The sequence below is a fragment of the Adiantum capillus-veneris genome, chromosome 17 (assembly GCF_014529385.1).
Source record: "Adiantum capillus-veneris isolate H3 chromosome 17, ASM1452938v2, whole genome shotgun sequence".
Classification (NCBI taxonomy): domain Eukaryota; kingdom Viridiplantae; phylum Streptophyta; class Polypodiopsida; order Polypodiales; family Pteridaceae; genus Adiantum; species Adiantum capillus-veneris.
Window position 1 is genome coordinate 57,938,514 of NC_140947.1, and position 12,526 is coordinate 57,951,039.

The following is a 12,526-nucleotide window of genomic DNA, read 5'->3' on the forward strand; positions in this document are numbered from 1 at the left end:
GGGATTTTCCTACGATCTTAAAAATTCTCTTCTTCTTCTTGCACTATATGAATAACTCTTCTAGTGGTAATGCACAATAATGTGTATGCTTGTCTGTCATTTTCTGTAATTCATCTCAATGTGTGTGTGTATGTTTGTCTCTCATTTTCTGTAATTCATCTCAATGTTTTTCTTAGGCTATGTTTTTCTTGATCATTTTTGTATGCCATTTATACTGTTTTAGAAAAGAGAGCAAGTTGAAGCCTGTCTAGCAATTAACCTTCATTACTGCAACTTGAAAGTCAGTAACCAATGTTTGAACTTCATATTAGATCTACACCAGCCTTTTAGTAAATTATTAATACCCTCGACAGCATGCTTAGAATCCAATAACAAAAAATTGTTTATCAACAGCAAAAAAACACTTCCAGGTTTTCTCAATAAATGGACAGTATGCAACCGCATAGCAGTTTCCTATAATATTGACCAACCTCTATGGTATCTCCCGAGGACAAGGCCGAGGAACAAGTTCAAGTAGTCAAATCATAGTTACATTGGCATATCTTCTTCACTATACATTAGCACTATTCTTGCCTACAAAATGGACAGTATGCAACCGCATAGCAGTTTCCTATAATATTGACCAACCTCTATGGTATCTCCCGAGGACAAGGCCGAGGAACAAGTTCAAGTAGTCAAATCATAGTTACATTGGCATATCTTCTTCACTATACATTAGCACTATTCTTGCCTACACACCATCTCAGTGATTTGTAACTAGTTAGTCCTACTAGATTGACTAAACATCAAACCTTAGTAACATTAGCAGCACAATCTTGCCTGCACACTATCTCAACGATTTTGTAACTAGTTAGTACTAAAAACTAGAAGATTGAATGAGAACTTTCAACCAGATTTTATGCCCAGTTTAGAGGGTTGCTAAGTTACTTAGGGATGACCCTGTTAGTATAAGAGTTATTTAAAAAGTAGAAGGTGCATATATTAAATCATCTCCTTTTGACAAACCCAAGCCTAATCAATTAGCAAAAAAGATGCATTTTTAGGTTTCTGCTAAGAGATTATTAGCAAGACCAAAGTGCATATATCAGGACATGACATGCATGTATAGAGGCTTTCAATAGGCAACCTTGGCCAAGAGTAGCCATTAAACCATCCAAATAACCTACAATTAGAACCTCAACAAAGATTGTCTAGGGCATAGTGTCGACTTTGAAATGGAGCTTTGATGGATTGGATGGGCCCATATACCATTTGATAACTATCAAACACTAAAATGGTTATGTTATCTGTAGACGGTATCGGTGACTTTTTAGCTGAGTGGAATTTGTAGTGTGTTTCAGATAATAAGGGAGGGCAACATCATATTTAGATTGATTTGGTGCTCATGATCCACCAGCTCCTCCCAAGAAATCATCATCGTCCATTATATCTATCTACAAGCCAAAACCAACAGAGCACATGTAATCAATTAAAAAATAGATGAGATACACAAAAGGATTCTTCAACAACTACATCCTCCGTCCAAATGTTGGTAGAATAGCAAGTCTCCCCCTTTTTTTAGCCCCCCTTTTTAAGACCATATTGAAATTGTCATATAAAATCGACAATGTCCAGCTCCTTTTTTTTTAAGAGAAACAACTCATTTGAAAGGGGAGGTCAATACAGTATATTCCGGTGATCCCACGGTCCGAATCATGCACCTCCCCGCCCGCCTATCAATTGCCGAATATTGATCCTTCCACCCTGATCCTGTGTCACTTATAGATGAGGATGAACCATGGTCGGGCAAGAGCCATGCATAGGCATCACCATGTCCACCTAATTGATGCACTCTTTTGCTTTCATGATGGGCTAAAACTCGTCTAATTCATCGTTTTCCTAGCGATAATTAAAAATAATCCCAAAAATCTCTTGAACCCACCTGCCTTACTCAAAATTTACCTTTGCCAAAAGGAAAATTAAAAAACCAAGAGATACAGACTCTCTCTCATGAGGTGAACAAAGGGCATTAAGAGATTTTAGGGGAGTGAGCTCTATGCTTGAAATCCTTCTGGAAATCTTGGATATTCTCTCTTGAAGGTATTGAGTACTGTTGCTTCATCAATTTAGATGAGTTTAAGCTTTATGTGATCACTTATTGTTAAAGAGAGAACTTGGGATTGAAATCTCTTCAAGCCAAACACCCGAGCATGAAATTGAGGAGCGTCTCAATGGGTTCTAACACTTGTAAGCGCTTTCAAGCATTTGGGAACTCCTCTGAAGAGTTAGGATATGGAGGGAGTCGAAACGAGCTTCATTAGGGACAAAATCATTTGAAAAGGGTTGTTTGTTAATCTGGGGATTAACAAATCCTTTGAAGAGTTAGGATATGGAGCGAGCTTGTCGAAACGAGCTTCATTAGGGACAAAATCATTTGAAAAGGGTTGTTTGTTAATCTGGGGATTAAGAAATAGGCAAATGTGTATTTGACATGCATACAAAAGTATGGCATTTTTGTCTCCTCCATCTTGGGCTTTTGAGGTTCCAATTTGGCGCAGAACGGCTCTATTACTTGGTTTGAACCGCTATATGTGGTATTTAATGGAAGTTTTTGGTGGCTAGTAGCCCAAGTTTTTTCTATTATATATCACCCGAAATCTACCTGAAAGATACAAAATCTTACTTTTCAGACTTTGAAAACGACGCCATTAATGAAAGAACATTGTTTTTTCAAACGTCTACTTTTTGAACTTCCCTCCATAGTGTGAGAGGTTTGGGTCTTTTCAGAGACACTACAAACCGTTCTGAACACTAAGCTTCCATGGTGTCCTCTTCTCGTCGCCTCTCTCTCTCTCTCTCTCTCTCTCTCTCTCTCTCTCTCTCTCGTTTTTCTTTATAACGTGGAAAAGAGACTGATCATTCAGATTGTATACACAACCCACATGCACAACAATGTGTGGCAACCTTGAGTCACGAGACGTTAACATAGTCCTATAAATCAAAAGCTTTGTGTTGGTCCAAATGTATAATGCTTTTTTAGTGTTCTAAGAATAAACCAAGGCATCACATGAAGAAGAAGACAAGCTCCTGGAATAACCATAACATAATGTAAACGATATTGACTACCTTCTCCTACTTGTTGCTGCTACATGCACATAAAGGTCCTAAAACTGTGATTGAAATGGCCTGCGTCAAACGTTTTGGAATGCCATCCTTGTTGAGGGCTTCATATCCCATTTTCTATCATCACGATAGGTTTAAGTGGAATGCCATCATTGATGAGGGCTTTGGAGCCCATTTTCTCTCATCACGACAATGATGAACAGTCTTCCCTAGCCTCCATTGATGTTCCACAAGTCTATTGGATGCTAGATCTTAGGGCCCGTAAAATTGTTTCTTTTTCTATGTCAGAGTGGCTATTTCATTTTAAATATCTTTAAAACGTGTTTTGTTCATAAACAAGGTACTTAAAATGTGATCAGTGTAATGGGCATGATGAATGTGTGTCTACGATAGCCTAACAAACCATCAACTCAACCTCCGAGAAATTTATTAAAATCATGAAACCTATAAGAAGTTGGATTTGGTACCTTCCAGTTCTTGGGTCCCATGTGTAAGTTCTTGGGTCCCATGTGTAAGTGGCCTTTGATAGAAAGCCCTCATGGTTGCCTACTCTTGGTTGAGATTGATGTCCTTATGGAACTGCTATGTATTGCATGTTAGAGATGTTGCAATCATTCCAAGGAGTATGGAGATGAATCAGTAAGGCATAATGAGCTTCTAGTCAAAGCTGGCCTGGTGAGAAACCTTTTGAAAGCTTGTGAGAGTGAAGAGACTAGAAATGGTGGTCTTCTTGCGATTGTGGTCCTTCTAGTCAGAGCAAAAATGTTGGTTCTCTTACAATGTGTTGGGGTATAAAGCCCAATGTGGTCGCCCAGGTAAGTGGGCGGGCCGCCAGGTATGTACACATATTCTTTTGTAAAAACCTAATAAGAACTCACTATGCTCTACACATTACAGTAGAGCGAGTTCACCATATCGTCGTGCTCTTCTTCTCGCACTCTCTCTCGCGTCGCACTTCCGCTCGTACTCCTTCAACTGGTATCAGAGCTCAGATCGAGGCTCGGGGCAGCACTGCAGGAGGCTAGAGTCACCAGCTCAGATTGGAGTGAAATTCGACAGGCAAAGACACGGCCCCAAATCTTGTGGCTTAGCCCGTAGGGCTAGGTGTGCTCAGAATTTCATTCTGAGGTCATCTCGGTCACCGTTCGGCTTCGACAAAGTTCTGCGTAGGCCATTTTCGACTATGTGGTCTCAGCGGGTGCAGATCCGACTCTGCAAATTTGGGGTTTTCGGCCTACGACTGCAGGTGCTGAGGATATCGACACTCCTAGAGTGTTGATTTGTGGCTGTCTACACATCGAAGGACGGCTCACAGTTCTTGGAGGCGTGTCACATACGACACGGGCGTATCTACACACAGTCTGTAGGCGACATCCACTAGTTCATCAGGTAGCTTGTGTTTGCTGCTTGATATTCCAGATTTCATCCTGACATTGCAGGTACTTCCACATGGGATGTATTGTCAGAGATGATGTATGCCTGTTGAGGGTTTGCTGGCTGTGAGTCACGTAGCAAACAACCGCCGCAGCGGTTACAGCATACAGTGGGAAATTTGTGGATGTATGATTTTGTGGGAAGTCTATGTACTGTCAGATTTATTGCAGCCTTTGTTGAGGGTCGAGTGAGGTTTTATTGAGCTGGGGGATTCTCGAATGTTGAGATCCTTTCGGTGATACAGGTCTTGGAGCGATCCCTCGAGCACCCTTAGATAGGCAGCAAGGATGTATTGACTGTGAGTTAGACAGTTGGGATTGCATCTTTGCTTTATTGCCGTTGAGGCATTGTCGCAATCTATGCTTACAGGACAATGACAGGACAGTCAGAGACAGTACAGGTGCAAGACAGGTTTACCCACAGCTTACATTGTTAGAGAGACAGTGGTTTTTTGAGCTGTTTTTTGGTTTGTTTTTAGTACACCAGAGCCATTTTACAAAGGAGACTCTGCCAAAATTTCTGCAAAATCTGAAGCTTTCTTGGTTCATTTGACAGGTTGATATTGGTTCAGAGGTCAGTTTACAGGGGAAACTCTGCCGAATTTTTCCCAGGAAAGTAAACTACTGTGAAGCGTAGCTATGGCTGGATCACAGGACACTGCTCTTTACAATATCAAGACGCTGCATGGAACCAATTTCCCATTGTGGAAGAAGCAGATTTGGCACGTGTTGGTACAAAAGAAGTAGATAAAACCTATAAAGCTCAAGGGGATAAAACCAGAAGATATGGACGAAGATGAATGGAGCGAAATGGATGAATTGGCACTTTCTACCATTATGCTGACTTTGGCAGAAAGCGTTTACTTCAATGTAGCAGATGAGATTTCGGCTTATCAAGCATGGTTGAAGCTGAGTGATCTTTATGAGAAGCAGAGTGCAGCTTCACAGGTATACTGGCTTAAGAAGCTTGTTGACTTGAAGATGAAAGAAGGGACACCTATGTCCAATCATTTGAATGAATTCAACACAATCTATAGTCAGTTGTCAGCTCAAGGTGTCAAGTTTGATGAACCTGTTAGAGCTATGTTCCTATTGATCACATTGCCGGAAAGTTGGGACACTTTTCGCACAGCTTTGAGTAATTCTGCACCTCCAGATGGTTTGAACATAGCAGGTGTAGAAGGAAGTCTGCTTACTGAAGAAACCAATAGAAAGACAATGGACAAAGCCAAAGGAAGAGCCTTAGTTGTCAGGGGAAGGACCAAAGAAAAGTACAAAGGTGGAAAGAGGAATCAGTCTCGTAGAAAGTCCCGCAGTGCTAAAGGCAAGAGTGACATAGAATGCTACCATTGTGGCAAGAAGGGTCACATGAAAAGAGACTGCAGAGAATGGAAAGCAGAAAAAGGCAAAGAGAAAGCTGAAGACCATGGTGAGAAGAACAAGTCCTCAGTGAAGATTCAAGAAATAAATGTGACAAGCATTGTTGCAGAGGATGACAGTCTAGTGTCAGGAGACATCTACTTCTTGAAGAATACAATGGACTCAGCTCCTCTTACAGCATCTGATGGAAATGCACTGAGTGACTGGATTATAGACTCAGGGGCATCACTTCATGTGTCTCCAAACAAGGAGTGGTTTACCTCTTATGTGACCACTAAAGATCATGTTCGGCTAGGCAATGGGTAGACATGTGAGATCTTAGGTGTTGGAGATGTTCAATTGAAGTTTCAGAATGGCTCTTCTTTCACGCTGAAGAATGTGAGACATGTTCCCGCAATTACAAAGAGCTTGATCAGCACAGGTTTACTTGATGATTCTGGCTACGTCACCACTTTTGGACAGAACATGTGGAAGATATCCAAGGGTTCTATGACAGTAGCACATGGAGTAAAGTCTGGAGGACTTTACATGATTTATGTATCAAATGTCTCTAAAAATGTAATCAATGTAACCGAGCAGCCGAACGTTTCTTTGTGGCATAGCCGGTTAGGACATATGTCCAAGAAGGGAATGGAAATCTTGTCTCGTTCTGGTTATTTGCCTCGCTTTTCATTTAATGATTTTGAATTCTGTGAACATTGTCTGTATGGTAAGCAAACACAACAGCCACATAAGCATAGAAGCAGTAGAAGAGATACCCAGTTGGCACTTGTTCATAGTGATTTGTGTGGACCTATGCCTAACCTATCTCTAGGGGGAGCTTCTTACTTTATGACATTTATAGATGATTACTCGAGGAAAGTATGGGTTTACTTTCTCAAGCACAAGGATGAAGCGTTTAGTGTTTTCAAAACGTTTGTGACACTTGTGGAGAATCAGAGTGGCAAGAAGCTTAAATGCTTACGCACTGACAATGGTGGAGAGTATGTTTCAAAGGCCTTTCAGGACTTTTGTGAGTCAAAAGGTATAAAACGTGAAATTACTGCTCCTTACAATCCTCCTCAAAATGGTGTTGCTGAGAGGATGAATAGGACCATACAAGAGAAGGTCAGAAGTATGTTGTCTAATGCACAGCTGCCAAATGGGTTTTGAGTTGAAGCTGTATCAACAGCTGTTCATCTTGTAAATAGATCTCCTAGCAAGGTTTTGCAGAAGGATTCAGTGTCAGAGATGGTATGGTCAGGCAAAATGCCCTCATACAAGCATCTCAGAGTCTTTGGCTGTGAGGCATATACTCACGTTCCAAAGGAATTTAGGAACAAACTTGAGCCAAAGAGTAGAAAGTGCATCTTTCTAAGCTATGGTAATTCTGGTGAGATGGGGTACAGACTTTGGGATCCCGAATCCAGAAAGGTTGTCCGCAGCAATGATGTTCACTTTAATGAATCCAAATATCATTCTAAACCAGAGAGGGTTGAGGAGATTAGAAGAGTTGTATTCCAAGAAGATGGACCTGCACGTGCAAGACAAAATGTCAGGGCTCAAGAGGAGCAAGGACAGGATAGAGCGGAACCACAGGTTGTGGCTGAGCCTGAGCCACCTATTGTGCGTAGATCTGGACGTGTCACGCGACCTCCTGATAGGTTTCTTTCATCTATGAACTATGTCATGTTGACCGATTGCAATGAGCCTTCATGTTACAAGGAAGCAATGCAAATGAAGGACTCCGAGAATTGGCAATTGGCCATGCAGTCAGAGATGACAGCTCTGCATAAAAACCAGACATGGAAGCTACTTAAATTACCACGGGGCAAAAACGCTCTACCCTGTAAATGGGTTTACAGGTATAAGATCACCGCTCATGAGAGTCAGCCAAAGTACAAAGCAAGGCTTGTTGCCAAGGGCTTTAAGCAAGAACAAGGCATTGACTTTGATGAAGTCTTCTCTCCGGTGGTCAAGATGACTACATTGAGATGCTTTCTTGCATTGGTTGCCATATTAGATTTGGTGTTGCACCAAATGGATGTCAAGACAGCGTTCTTGCATGGTGATTTAGATGTGGAAATTTACATGCAGCAACCAAAAGGGTTTGTTGAGAAAGGCAAGGAAGATTGGGTATGCCAGTTGTTAAAGAGTCTTTATGGCTTAAAACAATCACCGAGGGCATGGTACCATAAATACCACAAGTTTATGCTTTCTCAAGGCTACAAACGTAGTGAGTTCGATCACTGTCTATATACAAAGAAGGCTAAGGATGGAAGTTGGCTGATCCTTATTTTGTATGTGGATGACATGTTGATTGCTGGCAAGCACTTGGAAGAAATTTCAGCTTTGAAGTCAAAGATGGCAAAATCGTTTCACATGAAAGACATGGGTGAGGCAAGTCATATACTTGGTATGCTCATTGAGAGAGACAGATCAAAGAAGTTGATTTGGTTATCTCAAACAGAGTATATTGACAAGGTTTTGCAACGTTTCAATATGGAGAAGGGAAAGGCATTGAGTGTTCCATTGCCACCATATGTGAAACTTAGCAAACAAGATTGTCCTGTGTCTGAGGAAGAACAGGCTGAAATGGATAAGATTCCATATGCGTCTGCAGTGGGTAGTTTGATGTATGCAATGATTGCTACTCGCCCAGACATTGCATTTGTAGTGGGAGTAGTAAGTCGATACATGTCAAACCCAGGCAAGAAACATTGAGAGGCAGTGAAAGGAATATTGAGATACCTGAAAGCTACAAAGAGTATGCGTATATGCTATGGGAGTCAGGAGCTAAGTGTAAAGGGTTTTACAGACTCAGATTATGCAGGTGACTTAGACAACCGAAGGTCTACGTCAGGGTATGTCTTTACATTGGCTGGTGGAGCAGTATCATGGCGTTCTAGATTACAAGATTGTGTTACTCAGTCTACTACAGAGGCTGAATATGTTGCAGCATTAGAGGCATGCAAAGAATCAATTTGGCTTAATCGACTAGCAACAGATTTGGGAATCAAAGAAGAGATGCCTGTGTTATATTGTGATAGTCAAAGTGCTATACAATTGGCTCGCAATCCAGTTTATCACTCAAAGACAAAGCATGTGGATGTGAAGTATCATTTCATCAGGGAAATGCTCGAGGATAAGCAACTTCAGCTTGTCAAAGTTCACACCACAGAAAATCCTGCTGATCTACTTACAAAAGGACTTCCCTCAGAGAGCTTTGCGCATTTTCGCAAGCAGTTAGGTGTAGGGTAGTACATCACTTCTCTACATCTCTTGTATATTAGCTTGTATAGTAGCTTCTCTCACATTTAAAGTACCACATTGGACTTTAAGTGGGAGGTTGTTGGGGTATAAATCCATGTGGTCGCCCAGGTAAGTGGGAAGGCCGCCAGGTATGTACACATATTCTTTTGTAAAAACCTAATAAGAACTCAGTATGCTCTACACATTACAGTAGAGCGAGTTCACCATATCGTCGTGCTCTTCTTCTCGCACTCTCTCTCGCGTCGCACTTCCGCTCGTACTCCTTCACAATGGTAGAGAGAACTCGTGTGATTAGATGCAGGATGTGTCTCACTCATTGCAAGGTGTGAAGAGCTTAATGCAAAAGGTTTGATGAATTATACAACACACAATGATGAAGCTTTTGACAGGTGCAATGGGGGAAGGCAAGCTCATGAGGGTGGAGAGAAAGAGGAAAAGGGGGAGGAAAAAGTGATACAAAAGTTGGAAAACGTTTGTTTACCGCCAAGTGACTTGAATGAGGACCAACAACCGATGAACCAAGAGGGAATAAAGTGAAAGCAACATCCTCTATTGTATTCAGTTAGATATGTAGTAAGATACGCTTTAAATGGTGTTCTCCCTCTTAAATATCCAAAACGATCAAATTTGGAGCTATTTTGACCGTCAAAGGTTTTGTTAATTAGCAAGTTAACTAACTCCTTACACATCCTTTTTTGAGCCGTTTTTGGCCCTAATGTTTTTTTGGGGAGGGGAGAGCCACCGATGCACCAAATTCTCTATGCTTCATCCCCTTCCCCTATTCTCTTCTCCCCTCGCTTGCATGCTTCCCTCTCTTGCACACTCCGCATAAGCACCATCATAAAGCAACCTAGATTACTCCAGTCATTGCCAATTCCGAATTCACCATGGGAGAGCATATACATGGATTTTATCTTTGGCTTACCTAAGTCTATCCACGGGAATACGAGAATATGGACAATAGTTGACATGTTTAGCAAACTAGCACACTTTATACCTGTCAAAAAGACAATTAAGGCACATCAAATTGCAACCCTCTTCATATCCCAGATTTTCAAATACCACGGCTTGCCAACATTCATAGTGTCAGATAGATATCCTAGAATGACCAGTAATTTTTGGAAAGGTCTTTTCAAAACTTTAGAAACAAGGTTAAATTTCTCTTTGGCCTATCACCCACAAACAGATGGCCAAAGTGAAATAGCTAACCTTACCATTCTATATCTACTCAAGACCTATGTTATGGAAGTAGATCAATGCTCACAATGGGAGAAGTACCTACCCTTTGTAGAGTATGCATACAATAACACTATCCATACTACTATAGGGAAGCCACCTTTCGGGATCATTTAGGGAAGACCTAAAAGTCCCTTGTTACTTGAGGTACATTTGTTGCTAATGAGTATAGCCGAGACCTACAAGAATCTTTTTAAAAGAATAAGAAGACTATATCCATCTCACAACAAAGGCAAAAATATTCTGCTAACAATCACAGAAGGGTCTTAACTTTCAAGGAAAATGATTGGGTCCTACTCAAGTTTCCCAAGGCTTGATTGAGGCAAACTATGGGCAAAAATCCTACGAGCCCCCAAAAGTATATTATGCAAGGACTAGGGAACTGAACATGCTCACCACCCAACCATGCCCTATATAGGCCCTTGGCCTTCTTAATATAGAGACCCCCTTGACTGCATGTCCGTCCTGGCCCTTGGCCGTGCTTGGTCCTACCCTTGGCATGACATTACTCCCCCCTTGGAGAAGTGTTTTCGTCCTCGAAAACAAGAGTGATGATACACTAATGTTTTCTATAGTGGCATCCTTCATGGATCCAAGTGTATGGTTGATCGGAACACGGTTCAACAGGAGGTTCAATGAAACCAAGAGTAACATCTTGATTTTTCACATTGTTGTCCATTTGCAACCGTCTTATGTTGCCGATTCCTATCCAATCATAGTGTGTAGACTCCATTTAGAACACACATGAGTATGCAAAACGACTTATCACACAAATATGTATCCTAAAGAGTACCTCTTTTCACTTTCCATGAAAGTAACTTGCTAACATAATTCATCAATCAAGTTGAAGTCCTTGACTTGTTTTCCAGCAGTAAACAACCCCACCATAATTAGTGTTCAAGGTTGAGAACTTGATTTATACATGAGGAGACTACACCTAGTCGCAACATGCTTTAACTTATGGTAAGAAAACTCCAAGTAGAGCAATAAATGCTTACTGATTGGATCGCTTGGTGCTAACGTACGCACTTTGCATATCCTTCAGCACAAGATTACAATTTGTAATCTGCCTATCCCCTTGGATAACTGACAGTACTGAGGTGTATTTTCCCTCACGATTTACAGATAGTCTTCCCAAATGACTGGTAAATGGGAATCACAATATCGTGTAACACTATTGAGAAATCAACAATGTCCGGAGTAACCATCGTGGTTATCTTGAAAAATCCACAAACACCCAAACCAAGCCATGACCTCTATTGGTGATTAGTAGACCCAAAAGTAATCTCATAGAGATACTGCATATAGAGTGCAAAATGCTTCATAAGCAAAAACTTGAGGAATATGCATGCCATTCCAAACCAGCCGTTGCTAAACACTAGGGCCCATAACACCTAGTGTGCATGCATTTAGCAAAAAACAGATCCTAATCTGTATATCCACGGTGATCCTTGCCAATACTTATGGCAAATGTGATGCGTTTAGCACACATTAAAAAGGAATGTAAATATTTCTAAAAAGAAACTAAATACTTTCAATTGAAATCTTTTGCAAGCCTTGCTGAAACGTCTGAACCATAATAGAAGGTTGAAATATTGATCACTTCTAGGTACAAACAATGAGACTTTTTCATTAACAATTTAGAGCCTTGCTATATGCTGTCTAGCAATACTTGTACCTGGACAAGTCATTCTAAGTATCCGACAATTTTTGGCCACTGAAATTGCTCCTGATACGTCGTGCTAAAAATGGTCTAGAAAACAGATGTGACCAGCACCTAGGGACTTGGTCGTGACACATATTTGAAATAGTGGGCATCAGTGTCAGTCCCAAAGATTCATATTCGCCACATGTGGAATATGTCTCAACTAAGGATGTCTGAAAAAGAAAGAACATTTGCAAGTACAAGATGTACTTGTGTATGGAGATAACTCTAAATACTCTGCGACAAGAGTGAGAGGGATCCTCATTCATTGCTCCACACTGGCTAAACCGAACTCCTTGAGTTCCTAGACCATGTTGTATCCCATGTGACAACATGTACCAAATCGAATCCTACAAGTGGATTCATAATATTATAATGTACTTTGGACACTACGGCCCAAAATACTTGTTTCGACATG